The following is a 17,327-nucleotide window of genomic DNA, read 5'->3' as shown; positions in this document are numbered from 1 at the left end:
GATAAGCATGCAGCTTGAAGCCCGCCGATGTGTTGCGCTTGGCGTTGACCCTCTGAGCTTCCACGCTGTGTTTTCGTGCACGCTTTGTTTAAAAAGAACTACGCCGTTTGTTACGTTTGACGTACTTAAACTTGGGTATAGCGCACAGGCGAGGACAAGAACAGGAAATAAAACACCATCAGCGCTTGTGGTGTCTCATTTCCTTTTCTTGTCTTTATCTGTCACCTTACTCATATTTCACTATGTGTACTATACGACCAAATTGCGCACCTTTCCGTCCCGCAAATGCACAACTGATATCACAGCTAATCCAATCCACAAGTAACGATCTGGCATGAGAGATTGTCTTACCTCCTTAGCAGCCCTCAGGACCGCAGGATCATTTTTAATGACTAGCGCGCGCTTCTCCGCGGCGCCAGAGCTCCTCTCGGAAAACGCCTTGTTCTGCTGGTTTCCGGGAGTCGGTCCAGTCGGGGACACGACCGCGGACGGATCGGGCGTCGCCTCTGGCTGTGTCTCGCTAGAAGGACTCTTCACGCAGCTCGTAGAGCCGATAACGGTGAGGTCCGCGACGCCAGCGCCGTCTTGTGGCGAGGTCTTCGAGGTTCCCAGCATGTCATTATCGGTCTTGCAAGGCCCTCCAGAGGTACTGGAAGCGCCGGGTGCCTTGGGGCCCTCGGCGGCTTCCACGGCCTGCGTGACACCTGCGACCTCGGCAGCATGTTTCGCGACGCCCGACTTGCGCTGGGCCTCCTTCTTATGTCCCTTGTGGCCCTTGAATCCTTTCTTGCTGCGCCGGCGTGACTCGAATGCCTCGCTGTGATCCTGCGGCCTGTCGCTGCCTCCTGGCGCAACCAGCGCCGACGCTTCGGGTTCGGGGCTCGCAATCCCCCCGGGACTCGCCGCTGCTTCGGGACCAAGCGGCACTTCGCCGTTCGGAGCCGTCTCGGGTGTCATGGGACTCCTTATTCCAGCTTCTGGGCTTTGACACTCGTCGGCCTGTGTAGGCGCTCCTGTTTTGTCGTGATTGCCGACGTTGTGTCGGCTGCCCGCCCTTTTGGACTTTCTCTTGCTCCCTAAGTGCGAGCCAGGCTCCTTTCCGGCGCCTTTGCTGTCATCTTTGCCGCCGTGCTTCGAGTGCCCGCCGTGGTGACCGTCCTTCTTGCCGCCATGTTTTGTGGCCGCAGCATTTTCGTTTGCACCATCGTCATCACTGGCGACGGCGCGCTTGTCGTCCGTTTTTGCGCGATGTTTGGGACCACCATCGGCGCCATGATGCTTGTCACTTGCTTCGCCGTTGTGCTCGCTGTTCTTCCCGGGATTGGGTTCGGCACCAGCCCCGTGGGGAGGCTTGTCGTCGGCCACAGGTTGGGGGTCTTCCTCGGCTGCGGCCGGCGGCGCTTTGGTTTCGCCTTGAAGACACGGCTTGTCATTAACGTGATCGGAAGGCTGTACAGAGAGCCCGTTTTCTTTTGGCGCTGCTGAAAACAAAAATCGGCATCTTTGCATCAATATTAGGGATCTTTAGCAAACCTTTACTGCACACCACCAGCCGCAAGCTGCGCATGCGCGTATGGTCCCGGCGTGTCATGTGCCGGACAGCTGCGGGAGCACTTGGCCCCTCGGGATCATCTGCGCATGCGCTGAAGGCAGCTACTGGCAGTAGCGATTTACTGTAACGCTATGCTAAAACTCTCTAGTGACAATGCTAAAACTCTCTAGTTCGTTGACAATGGCGAGCACGAAGACAGTCAGTCGACTTTTGTAGATTAGAATTACGGCCGCGGGGCTACGCACAAGCGGCTGGCTAAGTGCCACAAGTCTCTTCAGCAAATGATCAGTGCTGAAGGAAATTGCGCCGAGACAAATCTCGTTTCTTTATATCAAGGTTCTTGCTTCGCCAGGAAATGCAAGATTACACGCGTCGACGACCTCAGGCCTGCATATCAGAAAATAAAAAGTCGACACTAAAGGAGACCGACATTTACACGGCCGGTGTTTGTACAGCATTCAAATCGAGCGAACACGAACATGCTGCTTTCCGTGGCATGAAGAAAATTAATGCGAGTAACTTCTAGTGATAAACATAGAAATCGCGAAATTTAGAGACTCGGATAAACGAGGAACAAGCACTTGTCTCTTGTTTATATATTTAGCGTATAAATTTACGCGCTTTCTTTTTATTTTAAGTATAAAAATTAATCTACCAAACAGTCCCCCAAAATTTATTTTAAAGGAGTATTTCTGATTTACGATGAACGATGCGCTTTTTCGCGACTAGTTTACGGGCGCTGCGTGCCGTACAGTGACCGTTTTATCCTTGCCACGCGGTAACAAAGGTGTCGTGTACGGCCCGCTGCGGTGGCTTTGTGGCTATACGATATTCTGTCAATCCTGCTCTATGTCGCTTGCTCTTTGGAAACCGAGCAGATTACGAAAATCCATCAAACTATCTTCGTGGGTTTTTACGTGCCGAAGCAACTTCGCAATGATGAGGTACGACGTAAGGGAGAGCTTGGGGGCAATTTCGGCCATTAAGTTCTTTACGAGCAGATCCTAGCACACGGACGTTTCTAATGCGACAGCATCATAAGCCTCATGGGGGGGGTCACTTTCCTCCAGGCGATGGGCGAAATTTTATGTCATTCCCAGTAAATGAATCAACAGCTGTGCTATCAACACATACATCCTCCAAGTTTTTCAGTTTGCCGCCGTTAGAACACGGCCGCCGCGGTGATGACCGCACCCGCGACGTCGTAACCGTTCAGCCACCGCGGCGGATAGAGTGGCAAGCATGGAAGAGAAAAACTTGGTCGTACCGCGCGCTTCGTTAGCGTTGGCGACTGTCTTCACGAGCGCAGCCCCGTCTGTGGCAGAAGCCGCTACCGGGTCCGCGCCCGGTTGACCAGCGGCGGACGGTTCGCCCTGAGGTGCTCCATCTGGGCTGACCTCGGGTTGCTGCGGCGGCTGCTGCTGCTGCTTCTGTTTCTCCTGCTGCTTTTGCTGCTTTTGCTGCTTGAGCGAAACTAGCGAAACCTGCACGATGCAGCGAAGGTTGGTAATGTGTTTATTACGAAGCAGAGGATGCAAGCAGAAAGCTGTGGGAAGTAAAATGATAGGGATGTTGTTAAAGGAGCACCTAGGATAACTACACCCCACTTTTGGTCTTATTCAAAATTTATCTTCTGGCTCTTTCCGGCTGTGTTTGTTGAAGAGCAAAAGACGCATGTATTGCTGAAAAAATTGAATTCAAGAACTTTTGCGCCGCACGATTCAGTACTCGTGGTGTCAAGATAGAAAAACGACTCTGATGGAACATTTGCCTAGTCTCGAGGATCCACGCCTTCAAAAAATTACAGGCGATCAATGCGATTGATGCGGCAGAGTATGCGTTAGCTTTAATATTCCCCTTGACGGAGCAGCCGCTTCCGGTTTGAGACCGAGCGAGCGGGTGGCGGGATCCAGTTCGTCAATCACCGCGCGACACACTTTCTCATCCTCTCGTCTCTACTCTCCTACTTTCCTGAACGTGGATAATTGGGAATTGTGTTGCTTATGAGGTTAACTAGCTCATAAGAACACAAAGACGAAACAGAAGTTTCAGGTAATATGGTAATAGAAGTTTCAAGGTAATAGGTAGGGCTAGAAACAGACGGGAACGAGAAATTATCGAAGCTTTCGCAATGCACGTTGCTCCAGATAAGCAATGCGTCAGCTCCCCTTCGGTGATGTTAGGGGGAACTGAATTAACCTATCTCAGGAATAGTAATCTTCGGCTGTTGTAAGCGCGCGTAGTTTTTACCTGTTTTTCCTTCATTCTTGTCAGCGCGTGCGTTCCTCCCTCTTCTGTGTATGATATGACGTCAAATGTGTGCATATAGTCATGTTTCTTCTAAAATTAAACAGTTGTTAGAAAGCGCTCCGTCCTGTGTGTTCGTCCCTTTTTCGTGTTTTTATAGCGCTCCCCAATTCCTTCAAGAAGTTTCAGTGATAACGCACTGCAAAAGTCTCTTGGCGCACCGCAGTGTATACTTGCGAAAGCTACCAGTGGTGTAGCCACCTCTATTTAATTTCTTGACCTGTTTTAGCTTATGAAAGCTACGGTTGCAGTGGGAAAATTGAAAAAACGCGGTAATCTATCAAACCGAGCTAACCTCAATTTTTCCGCAGTGTCCCTCCAAGGGACAAGAACAGAGAGGAGAGTGGGTTAGGGACCAAACGCGAAATCAAGAAATGGACGCGGTCAAAAAGGGGAGTTAGGCTAGCCAGTCGGTGCATGACACGCGGCGCTGGCGTCTGTGTCTTCTACTCAGTCCCGTTTATTGCGATGCCAATTTCGAGGAACATGGGCAGAGAATGTAGTGAGGGAGAAGATAGCCAGTGGTTAGTAAGAGTAAAGGAGTGGATACTATTGTAAGGTAGTTGACAAACTGGCCGCAGCTGACGCAGGACGGTGTTAACTGGGGATCGGTGGGAGAGGCCTTTGCCTAGCAGCCGACGAAAAGAGGCTGATGATGATCTATTGTCAATGCGTAAACATTACCTGCACTGTCCGGTATACATTGTTTAAGGAACGTAACAGACATAAAAGAGTATTAAAAAAAGAACTAAACAAGCAGTGAACAAATAAAACGACAGATGCAACTACAAAGATTGCGCCCACTACTTAGAAGACGGCGACTACCAAGGAAGCTACTGCTGTCCCCTCGTGTCAACAAGAAAATCTCGCACGTATGACTCCACCTGTCAGACGTTCCGGCAAAAGCGCAAACTTCCTCGCACAACCACAGCTGACTATAGCACAGTTAACTGCGAGCGTCCTTTTGAAGCTAACAGCTTTCAAACAAAAAACTTCAAAAACTGCCCGCATTTCAAACCCCCACAAGGAATGAAAAGAATGCACCTAGGAAGACGTAACTGGTAGTCCGTAAAAATAAACCTTACCTTTTTCTAATAATGCCGTTTTGTCGGTCTCTAACATATACTCGGATGACTTGGAAGATGCGGCGCACTTGCTGGCGCAAGGAGAGCACGCGTCTCCACCGCGCACCGAGAGGAGGCTTCTTTTTGGCATGGCAAGGTATGGCATGGCATGGTATGGTATGGTATGGTATGGTATGGTATGGTATGTTATGATATGGTATGGTATGGTGTGGTATGGTTTGGTTTGGTTTATGGGGTTTAACGTCCCAAAGCGACTAAGGCTATGAGAGACGCCGTAGTGGAGGGCTCCGGAAATTTCGACCACCTGGGGTTCTTTAACGTGCACTGACATCGCACAGTACACGGGCCTCTAGAATTTCTCCTCCAAAGAAATTCTAGCTATGATATGGTATGGTATGGTATGGTATGGTATGGTATGGTATGGTACGGTACGGTTATGATATGGTATGGTATGGTATGGTGTGGTATGGTATGGCATGCCATGGTATGGTACGGTATGGTATGGTGTGGCATGGCATGGTATGGTATGGCATGGTACGGTATTGTATGGTATGGTATGGTATGGTATGGTATGGTATGGTATGGTATGGTATGGTATGGTATGGTATGGTATGGTGTTACATGGCATGGCATGTTATGGTATGGTTAGGGTTGTTAGTTTTCGGGTAAAACCCGATTCTACCCGTTTTTTGCACCCCGAACGTGTTCCTAAAATATCGGGTAAAACCCGATTTTTCCCGATTTCTGAAACAATTGTGCCCACGGAATTGCTGTGCCTCCAGTTGGCGCGCAGGCGAGAGGCGTGGCAAGGCGGCCGATAGACAGACAATCGTTGACTGCAGGTAAAAGTGATCGGGCGAAAGGTGTTTTGTCTATGTTGCCTGAGAGCAGTGTCATATTAGTAAAAATTGTTGTGAAGAATTTTGCGCCAAAATCTCCACAAGATGGGACTGCATTTGAAACGGAACGTCTCAGACAAAGAAGAAAACCAGTTGACATTGTGGAAACTGGGAGTCGTACTCGATCCGTTCCAGAAGCGGCTGCTGAGTCAGTCGTTTGATGACTACCGACCTCTCTTTATTTCCGTGATGGACGATGTAGGCTCGCTTCGCGAGGAGTTTAACCAGTACTTGCTGGAAGCAAGCAACACAATTGAAGGTGTTGAAGTGATGGACTATTGGAACGACGCAACTATGCGTTACCCAGGACTAGCAACTGCAGCGTTGTCATTGTTGTGCCTAGCTAATGGGAGCTGTGACGTTGAGCGAATGTTCTCTCAGTTAAGGTACCTGCAGAGACCAGACAGGTCTCGGATGGAAACCGAGATGTTGCGCATGCAGATGATTATGTTTGTTAATAAGGACGTGTAGAACGTCGATGACCAGCCCTCGTGAATAAAATATTTCTTTTCTCAAAACTGACCGCTGCCTCTCACTGTGAGTAATAATTAATTACCAAACAAACGCCATATTTTGCAATACTTTCTTGAAAGCAGCCCATAATATTGCCCTAATTGTTACCCACCGGCTGGAGCAAATCGAATAAATTATTAGTTTGCAAATTTAACCCGATAAAACCCGAATTTCGGAGTTTTTCCACGAAAAACCCGATTTCTCCCCTATTATCAAGCCGAAAAATAACGCCCGATTTTTACCCCCCGATTTCGAAAAAATATAAAACCCGAAAACGAATAACCCTAGGTATGGTATATGGTATGGTATGGTATGGTATGGTATGGTATGGTATGGTATGGTATGGTATGGTATGGTATGGTATGGTATGGTATGGTATGGTATGGTATGGTATGGTATGGTATGGTATGGTATGGTGTGGCATGGCATGGCATGGCATGGTGTGGTATGGTATATGGCAGGGGTGGTCAAACTGCGGCTCCTCGCGGGTCCAAATGCGGCTCGCAACTCTCTTGCATCTAAACCCCCCCCCCTTTCTTCCATCCCCTCATGTCCTAGGAGAGAGGCGCACGCAGGCAGCTGTTGCCAGTTGGTGCCATGCTGCGGAGAATCCGTGAAATGATGCGTGTTACAATACAATTGCCACGCCCACATTTATATTGCGGCTCTTCACTAAAAAAAATTTATGGCTCTTTGCATATGCCTCTCGACCACCCCTGGTATACGGTATAGTATGGTATGATGTGGTATATGGGACAGTATGATGGTAATGGTATATTATGGTATGGTATATTGGACAGTAGTATGATGGTACATGGTATATAGTACGCTATATAGAACATTATGATGGTATATGGTATATTATGGTGTAATATATGGGACAGTATGATGGTATATGGTATAGTATGGTACGGCATATGGGGCAGTATGATGGTATGCAGCCCATGTATGCAATTCGCTTCACCAAGTATGGTATATGGGACGGTAAGGATAATAAATGGTAGAGTGATATGATATGGTATGGTGTAGTAAGGCATATGATATAGTATGGATGGTATTATGGCAGGGTATATAGTAACTGATAGCATGGTATGGTGTGGTATGGTTTGTTATGGTACGGTATGGTATAATATATGGTATGAGGATTTTAGCATCACAGAACTGTGCGTGGGCTATGTGACGCCGTAGTGGACGGTTCCGGGTTAATGTCAGCCATCTGGGGCTCTTTAACGTGCACCGAGATTGCACAACACACGGGGTGCGCGGCTGCTGCACAGCACACCTTACATGCACTCGACAGCCGACAGATTCATAAGGAGCGAATGGGGCGGCCAAGGTGTCTCTCGCGCTCTCTCACCTGGTCTGCAGAGGGCCTCGCGGGAAGCCGGTGGGCGTACACGGCAAGCTTCTCGAACAGGTTGTCGACGTCCCGCTTGGCCGACGTGGGGACATTGCACGCCGAGGCGGAGCTGCGCCGGCTGACCGGCGAGTCGGAGGTCAGCTGCTGGTCCATGTCCTCCTTGTAGATGACGGAGAAGACCCGGTCCACCACGTACAACAGCGGCACGCACAGCACCACCGTCGAGATGACCATGGCTGCGAAGAAGGTGGCGCAGCACAGCGACAGGAACACGCCGTTGCGTCGCAGTCCGTAGCGGCTGCAGCCCATGTACGCGATTCGCTTCACCAGGTCGCTCATCGAGTCCACCAGAACGACGAGGTAAAGTAGGATCACCACCACCAGCGCGTCCAGCTGCGATACATTCAGGCCGGGGTCACCGAAACAGGTTCACCCGAAGCAAGCTCGGCAGCATCCGCCTCTGCACCTCAGTACAGCGGCAAAATTAGGTAGCATGCCTCAAATGCTTTTATTAGCTCGCATCCTCGTCAGTCCAAGTCGAGCATCGTTCGAAACGCCGATATAGTTGACGACGAAACCAACGCCGGATAACACACAAAATTTCCGCCAGTAATGTGCTTTCCGACCTTTTTTATACCAATAGAAGGCACACCGGCGCGGAGAGGAAAAAAAAGCCCCGACGCCTTACATCACTCGTTACCCCGTGTCCTGTTCGATGTCAGTGCACGTTAAAGAACTCCAGGTGACCGAAATTATCTGGAGCACTTCTCTACGGCGTTTCTCACTGCGTGAGCCGCTTACCGAAGTCAAACCACATAAAACCAAACGCTAACTATGCGCATTGATAACAGAAGCAATAGTTATGGTTTATGCAGTTAACGTCCTAAAGCCGCTCTGGCTATGCATGGGGAAGCCATAGTGGAGAGCTCCAGATAATTTCGACCACCTGGGGTTCTTTAACGTGCACTGACATCGCACAGAACACGGGCCTCTAGCATTTTACCTCTAGCATTTTACCTCCAAAGCCACCTAGAGGTGGCTTTGGAGTCTAGGTTGGAGTCTTTGGAGTCTAGGAGTCAGTTAGTCTAGGTGGCTTTGGACTGTCGCTGCCGGGATCGAACCCGCGTCTTTCGTGTCAGCAGCCGAGTGCCATAACCACTGAGCCACCACGGTGGCTTAACAATAGTTAGAGGATGATGGTAATGAATGAGTGCAAATGACTGAGGCGCCAGATCAGCGCACCGGGTGCTGTTGACCCTACTGGCCGGAATCGAGTACTGGAGAACCATGAGACCAGCGTCGTCTTCACCGCAGTAACAAATTCTCTATTGGCGTAGCGTAAAATGAAGCCAATATATCACTCAGCCACAGCGCTACAGTTCATGCGGTCGTCACGATACTAGCGACAAGACTACTTTCCACCATTCACAGAAGTGTGCGCGGTGTACTTACGGTGAGGTACTGAGCGGCGAGCTCCTCGGCAGACATGAGGTTCATCATGGGTAGGTTCACCACGTGCAGGACGGCAATGATCGGCTTGGGCGCCGCGTTCAACGCCCACATGAACAGCACCAGCAGCAGGCAGTACAGGCACGAAGTGAACTGCAGGATGACACGGCGCGTCGAAACTTTGTCCGACAGTGCGTCCCGCTCAGTCACTGCATTGTGTTGTCATAAACACCTGAGCCAAATAATACTCTTCTAACCCTTTCCGGCGACTTTTTCATGCTCGCACCTTGTTACGTCGCACCGCTCCAGTTCAGAGGTGGCTGTTAGATTCCTTCAGACGTAATGCAGCTACTGTGGCCGCGGCCAGTGAGCGGCGTAGCTCCGAAGGGTCCGGAAGCTCCGCCCCCGGCGGTGGAGCGACTATCTTTCAGCATCCAAAAAGTGACGCGGAGAGAGAAAGGCACTGGAATTCAGATCTTGACTAGATAACTCAGCTTCTACAAAGCGCATCAAAGAAATTCTTGCTGGAGGACATTTGTGAAACGGCGTCCCTTAACATCACAGCCATACCGCAACTTAATACAGCCCCTTCCAGAGCCCCTTTAAGATAGTCGTCTTTCAGTCTTCTGTCTCTACAAACGCTTCAGTATGTCAGTTCCACTTGACACTATCTCCTTTCTCCCGAGAATACCACAAAAAAATTCAGTTTTTTTTTATTGCGACAACATATCTTCTGACAAAGTTTTGTCTAATGTAGTTGCTCAGGCAACATTTATTTATAAGAACGGACTAAGCAGTGCTCCCTTTCATATTGTTATTAACTGCACATACCGGAACACATCAGACAAGCTGACTTAGACACGAGGGCTGCGCTCGCGTCGCGACGAATAAAATGTGCGTACCACGGTGCTGTAGAAAAGCATAGGCGACAGGTAGAGGGGCATGAGCAGGCCCATGTGCGACAGGCTTTGGAGCCGGGCGTCCTCGGCGGGCGTCCAGTTGCGAAGCGAGTACAGAGAAATTTTGCGACTCCTCAAGGGTGGCACAGCCGGCCCCGACGCTACCGGCAATTCTGGGGGCCACGAAGCGAGGGGAGGGTCTGCAAGCAATCATGCCATGCACGGATGAGACAGCCATCGTGTTGCTGCCACGTAGCATCAGAATGACCTACTCATCGCGACGCTCGCGGTTAAAAAAATCCCGTGCTCGTTCGCCGTGTAGTAATTGGCATAGCGCTATGAAGAGCATTTCATTGCAGCTGGGGGGGGGGGGGGGGGCGTAAACGTAAGCAAGCCCCCTAATCAGGGCTCTGTCCATATGAAACTTGTACGGTTTGGTTTGGTTTCGTGGGGTTTAACGTCCCAAAGCGACTAAGGCTATGAGAGACGCCGTAGTGAAGGGCTCCGGAAATTTCGACCACCTGGGGTTCTTTAACGTGCACTGGCATCGCACAGTACACGGGCCTCTAGAATTTCTCCTCCAAAGAAATTCTAGCCGCCGCGACCGGGATCGAACCCGCGTCTTTTGGGTCAGCAGCCGAGCACCATAGCCACTGAGCCACCGCGGCGGCGAAGCGACGCTTCTTTTGATGTGAGTGCCACTTGCGCTAGGATGCCAGCAACAGGAGCAGCAGTCGCTTGCGGAAAGAAAGCTTGCACGTTCAAGTACTTACTGCCGTCGGGCTCTGGGGTGGGATCCATTTCTCTCCGAGGCGAACCCTTGGCTGGATTATGGCGAAGACTCGTGCGACCACGTGCACGAGGAAGAGCGCGCGAATGGCTCTGCTTCTGCTCGTGCTGCTCGTTTTTGTCGCCTGCCGAAAATTTGGCCTACTTCGTGTTGGTTTGTGGTTAAAAACACGCGGGTTGGACAACGCAAGGAGACTACGCACAAAAGATGTCAGACACGCTTTACGGGAAGAGCTAACATACAACACGTCTCTCCATACGGCTTGTCCCTTACTCTCATGCCGCCGCGGTGGCTCATTGGTTATAGTGCTCGGCTGCTGACCCGAAAGACGCGGGTTCGATCCCGGCCGCGGCGGTTGAATTTCTTTGGAGGAGAAATTCTAGAGGCCCGTGTACTGTGCGATGTCAGTGCACGTTAAAGAACCCCAGGTGGTCGAAATTTCCGGAGCCCTTCACTACGGCGTCTCTCATAGCCTTAGCCGCTTTGGGACGTTAAACCCCATGAACCAAACCAAACCTTACTCTCATGACTGAATTTCAGCCGCGTTTTGCTTAGAATGTTAGGTACCAACGTTCGCCTTGAATAAGGACAGCGAAGCTGGAATTAATTCATTCTAATTCAGGTGGTTTTCGTTCCTGGAGGCGTCAAATTATAGTGCAATCCGCAGGTGCATGACGTTACATGAAAGGTACATACAAGAATGTAAAGATGTGCAGGAGATTAGCGGCCATGACGAGAGGCTATATGAAATCTTGTGGCGGCTATAAGAAATGAAAATTCGCGTACTATGCGGCAACGCGCATCGAGATGCCTCAATTCTTTAGTCAGCGTGACCAAGGCAGAACTAAAACCACTCCGCAAAAAGCTTGAAAGAAAAAATAACAAACTCAATAGTGGCTCAGGGAGCCAGCAATGGCTCTTCCATTGTTTCAAACGAAAAGAAAAATCTGTATTTTCGAGAGTTTCCATCCAAGGCAAACAGAATGAAGGGACTACAGCAAGGTAATGACAATGAAGAATGAGACCATGCCCATCTGCAACATGCTGAAGCGCCCTTATACCAGGTGTTTTAGGGAAGCCTGCCACTAATTTTAAAAAAAAAAAAAAGGCTTTTTGAGGTAAAAAGATGGCTTTGGCGTGTAGTAATAGGAGGGTTGGAAGAATTCAGAAAACAGGTGAATCATGTTGACTAAAGTCAGCTGGTGAACAAAATTCTAACAATTAACTTTTCAACTATTACAGATTGCCGCACAGAACACTTAGAGGGATTAGTAAAAGCCATTTCATCCTTTACAATTTATGAAACGTTAATACTCTCGGCTTTGTGTCTCAATTAATTTTGGTCATTCCTCGCGGTGTCCGCACAACGACGCCCATCGAACACGTCAACCCGTGGCGCATGAGCCACGCCGCCTTCTCTGTCCCGCCCGTGGCTCGCCGCTGCTCCAGTCGAGGTGAGGGCCAGATTTCAGCCGGTCTTCACTTCACTGAGGCCTACTGAGCAGAAATGCAGTGTAGATACCTCTTGCATGAGATTGCGCGGCATTTCTTTCTCCGAACGTTGGCTGAAGCGACGTTATTTAGCCACCTACCTGTTCTTGGAAGCCGGCGCTCATTTCTCGCCCCTGCTCTTTCCTCTGAAATCAGGAGGGATGGGGTGTATGTTCAGGTGCAACTTCGTCGCTTGATTTCATGGCCTTTAGAGCTCGAGGTATTTAGTCAGTCGACCTCTCTTATACTGCTCGAGGCAGGACACTCTCGATCATTGCCGTAAGTCGCGATGACATTGTGCTGAGGTGCTAGATCAATCTAGTGTGCTGTAGTCGGATGCAGTTAAGTCTGCAGTGTGACCGCCGCGGTGGCTCAGTGGTTATGGCGCTCGGCTGCTGACCCGAAAGGCGCGGGGTCGATACCAGCCGCGGCGGTTGAATTTCGATGGAGGCGAAATTCAAGAGGCCCGTGTACTGTGCGATGTCAGTGCACGTGAAAGAACCCAAAGTGGTCGAAATTTCCGGAGCCTTTCACTACGGCGTCCCTCATGCTTTGGGACGTTAAATGCCCATAAACCAAACAAGTCGGCAGTGAAGCTCCCTCCACATTCAGGGCCGCCGCAGAAAACTCCTCGACGACAAAAAAAATAGTCCCTTGTTAAAACTTTTCTTGATACCTAAACGATAAGCTAATCACAAGAAAAAAATAGAAGCGTTCGAATTTTCATAGCTCGCTTGTTTAATAAAGTCAAGCATTACATTCGTTTACTGTTATGATAAGCTAGCGGAGTACTATGCTGCAGGACGCCGCGGTACATGGCCCAGCATTACCAATTGCTGTTTTCTTTTTTTTTTAAGAAGTCGTGTGATATATAGTGCAATTATGTCTTGTGGTAAATGTGCTGAATTTTATCTCCCTCAAGAGAAAGATGGGCACGTCCATATCCCAGTTCGGGTGCTCAGCATCGAAGTCTCCGCCCACCACGATGGGAAGGCTTCCTGCCTGCGCCTTGCCGGGCCACTGATATGAATCGTTACTACTACTGAAAAATTGGTTTTGAGAAAGAAAAATGGCGCAGTAATTGTCTCACATCTCGGTGGACACCCCAATCGTGCCGTAAGAGAAGGAATAAGTGATAAAGGCGCCATAGTGAAAAGATCCGGAAATTTCGACCACCTGGGTTTCTTTAACGCGCACTGACAGCGCACAGTACACGGGCCTCTAGAATTTCGCCCCCAACGAAATACGACCACCGCGGTTGGGATCGAGCCCGCGTTACCCACGTCTCAGCCAAGCGCCATAACCACCGAGCCACTGCGGTGGCCTAAGCATGAAAGAAGAAAGGCAGAAAGAGGTGCCGTAGTGGAGGGCTCTGGAATAATTTCAACCACCTGGGGATCTTTACCGTGCACTGACATCCCACAGCACACGGCCGCCTTTTGCGTTTCGCCTCAATAGAAACGCTGCCGCCGCGGCCGGGTTAGAGCCCGGGAACCTCGGCTCAGTAGTCAAACAACTACTGCCAGTAACGATTTCAGAAAAGTCACCGCAGTTAAGTCCGCCTGGGCACCGGCCGACGGTGGCGGTCTCCGTATACTTCGCAGCGAAAAATTGAAAATATGGTTACTGAGGAATGAAAATGGCGCATAAATGTCTCACATTTCGGTGGACACCTCAACTACCTCAACCGCGCAGTTAGGGAAAAGATAAAGGAGGGAGTGAAAGAAGGAAGTAGAAAGAGGTGTTGCAGTGGAGAATAGAGCCAGTGACTCTATAGTAGGATACAACTTAAAAAAACAGCAGTTGCTAACACTGGGCCGCGGTCCGCGGCGTTTTGTATTACTCCGCTAACCAATCAGAACAGAAAACGAAGTCAGCTTTTTAATGTTTGACTATATCAAACAAACCAGGTGTCAAAACTCTAGAGCTTATCATTTTTTTCTTGTGATGAGCTTCTTATTTAGGTGTAGAAGAAGTTTCAACAACGGACTACTTTTTCGTCGTGGAGGAATTCTGTGCGCGGAGGCTGAATGTGGGCGGAGCTTCACTGCAGACTTAAGTTCGACTCCCCGGGGATCTTTAAAGGGACAGTGAGGAGAGCTCTATTAATATTTTTTTTTAAAGCAAAATCCGATAGTTCCACATTTCATGGCTTTGTTGCCACTTGGCCGGCAGCGAAAGATGCATTTATTTCTAAGAAATTTGGATTCCAAGTTGAAAAGTTTTTCCCGCCGCTCTGATTCAAACTTGGGATTCTCCTATGACGACACAGGACTAAGTGACGTGAAACATGACGTAACGCAGACTCCGTGATTTCTGCCGGCCAACAGTGCGGCCTGGCAGCAGCCGAAAAGCAAGCTACCGCCGGCCGCGCGTTGAAGGCATCTATCGGCTATTGCGGCCGTCGCTACCGTCGCTTCGTTTACGTTTGCGCATCTTCCTCCGACACCTTCAGAAGCTCGTCTCAACGGTCACGCAAGCAAGACGTGTGCAGGAGTTGATTTAACCTGAGCTACTATCCACACTGAAGTACACCCATGCTGCTAGCATTAGCAGAGTTACTATTTTTACATCTAATAAGTGTCCTAAATTGCATTGTTTGTTTTGCATTGACTCCAGGTTTTGAAGACAAGGATGATTGTGCAGACATGCCTTCAAAATACCCTGAAATATTTTTTTTTCAGGGCAAACAAACACTTTCATGGTTATAAACACTATTAATAATTGCTTGGTTTCAACTGACCTCTGATCACGGCAGTAGATTGTTACTTTGTCTTTAAAACAGTCTTCAGTGTGCTTTGAATTATACTAATGCAGTCTACTCTAATTAGTTTGTCCTATCAATGACACCAAAATTTTGATTCCATTCGAGTATAAACGGATGTATTTTCACTGCGACAAATAACTTTCCTCAACATTTGACCAATATACAGTGGTCCCGCCAAGTTCGAATGGCCGACTACACGCGTATTAAATACCTGGAGATATTTGGGGTTTTCAGTGCACAATGCATGCATGCGCAGCCCAGGTACTGCGATATTTGGTTTGTGTACGTGCAGCGAATGCGCTGGCTTTTATTCCTTAGAACAAGGTACGTAAAGCACATTAATCTTTTTTCTTCTACAAAAAATCGTCATTCTAGTACTCAGGTTGAGAATAAATGTGATTAAGTCCATTGGAGCGTTCTTAATTAGTTACACAATTTAGTGATTGAATGCAATCTACCTACTTATGATATGATGTTATTATTAATTTATTTTAATCCTGCAGTTAGGTTCCAAGTGCGCTCTATGAACTCTTTCCAATCTAGCACCCGAGTCGTCGTGTGCGAGGAGAAACAACCGTCCAAATCTTAAAATATTTGGACAGTTGTCCCTTACAAGCCTGTTCTGTTGACACTTCATTAAAAAAGGCATGAAGCGCAGTTGTGCTTTCTTTTGGTCGCGAAGGCAAGCGCGCTTTTGCAGCGACAAGTGCACAAAGCCTGTTGGCGCACGCCCCGCGCCTTTGAAGTGGGCATGGCAATGGCGGCCGCCGTAGCAGACGACGCAGTTGTCTTCACCCTCAGCGGAGCGTGCGCGCATCGAGGCACCCTAGTAGCTGCCGGGTGCGTGGCGCCATCTGGCGACGTCAAGGAGATTTGCGCATGCATTGGCTGCGCCTCAGTGATTCGGGGATTCTCGTGTTCTAATGTTGCTAGAATCATTGGTTCTAGCAACACTGTTTTGTCCTATGATGTCCTCACGCTTGTACTTGCGAGTTTGGCCTGTGGCGGCGATACCTGTATTTTGGTTCTTGCTCTTTTCTACGTTAAAAGAGCTTTGTTGTCAGTATGAGTGGCGTTTTTGTAATCAGGAGCTGGTGTTCTGTCGATACAAGCCAACTTCAATTTCTCCTCAGTGTCCCTTTAACGCGCAATGCTAACGCACAAGCACACGGGCGCCTTTGCGTTTCGACTCCATAGAAACGCGGCCGCCACAGCCGGGTTCGAACCTGCTTACCTTCGCAGCGATAGCTGCCAATGGCACATACCCCGATTTGGTTTTAGTTTGTTTTGTTTTTTGTTTTTAGGCAAGCAGAGGCGCAGTAACTGTCTTGCTTCTTGATGGACAGCGCAACTGCGGCACCGTGAGAGAGGGGAGTAAGGTGGGAGTGAAAGAGGAAAGAAAGAGGTGCTGTAATAGAGGGCTCCACAGTAATTTCGACCACATTGGGACATTTAACGTGCACTGACATCGCACAGCACACAATTTCCTTTTGGGTCTCGTGAGCCAGTTATGCTATATTCATTTCCTCAAAGCTAACCAAGTCTTAACACTCCTTTGGTTCTGAGAGATGGAATGGCACATAACTGCATCACTTTGTAAGTAAACACTTCATCGCACTGGACATCTCATGGTGGTGGTGTCCACCTATAAAGTGAGGAAGCTATTATGCGCCTTTCACATAGCACAAGGTGTTTTACTCTACACAAGTTGGGGTCAGAAAAGCCGAGCACCAGGCCAGGGGAAAGCCTGTACCCACTGGAAAACCGGCGCGTACCAGGCAGCTGTGAGGACCGAACCCTGCGTGTGGGACACCAAGCAAGTGTGTATGCACAAGAAGCTTGAAAAAAGAGCGAGCTACAGAGCCAGGGTCCACAGGCTTGCACCACGAAGAAGCAGAAGCCGAGCATGCGGAGTCTCGAAGAAATGCGCGGGGATGCGATAAGCTAAACCCCCAATGACAGTTTATAAGACGCATGTTAGTTTCTTCCTCAGGGAAGAGGCAAGAAGTTCCACTGACTTTTTTTCCCGCCAAGCAGATCTCACAGTCAAAGTTCACGCAGGATAGGTCCTAAGTGCTGCGTTGAGGAGAAGTGCACTTGAAATAACATGCAAAAACATCGTGGTTTCGAATACACGCCGTATGGAATAAGTTTTAGAACGCACTGCACATCTGGCGAACACACCTGCAAAGCCTTCACAACAAGCCAAATGCTG

Source organism: Amblyomma mixtum, chromosome 2, assembly GCF_055824585.1.
Source record: "Amblyomma mixtum isolate Tamu chromosome 2, ASM5582458v1, whole genome shotgun sequence".
Taxonomy (NCBI): Eukaryota; Metazoa; Arthropoda; class Arachnida; order Ixodida; family Ixodidae; genus Amblyomma; species Amblyomma mixtum.
Note: the sequence above shows the minus strand (reverse complement) of the source record.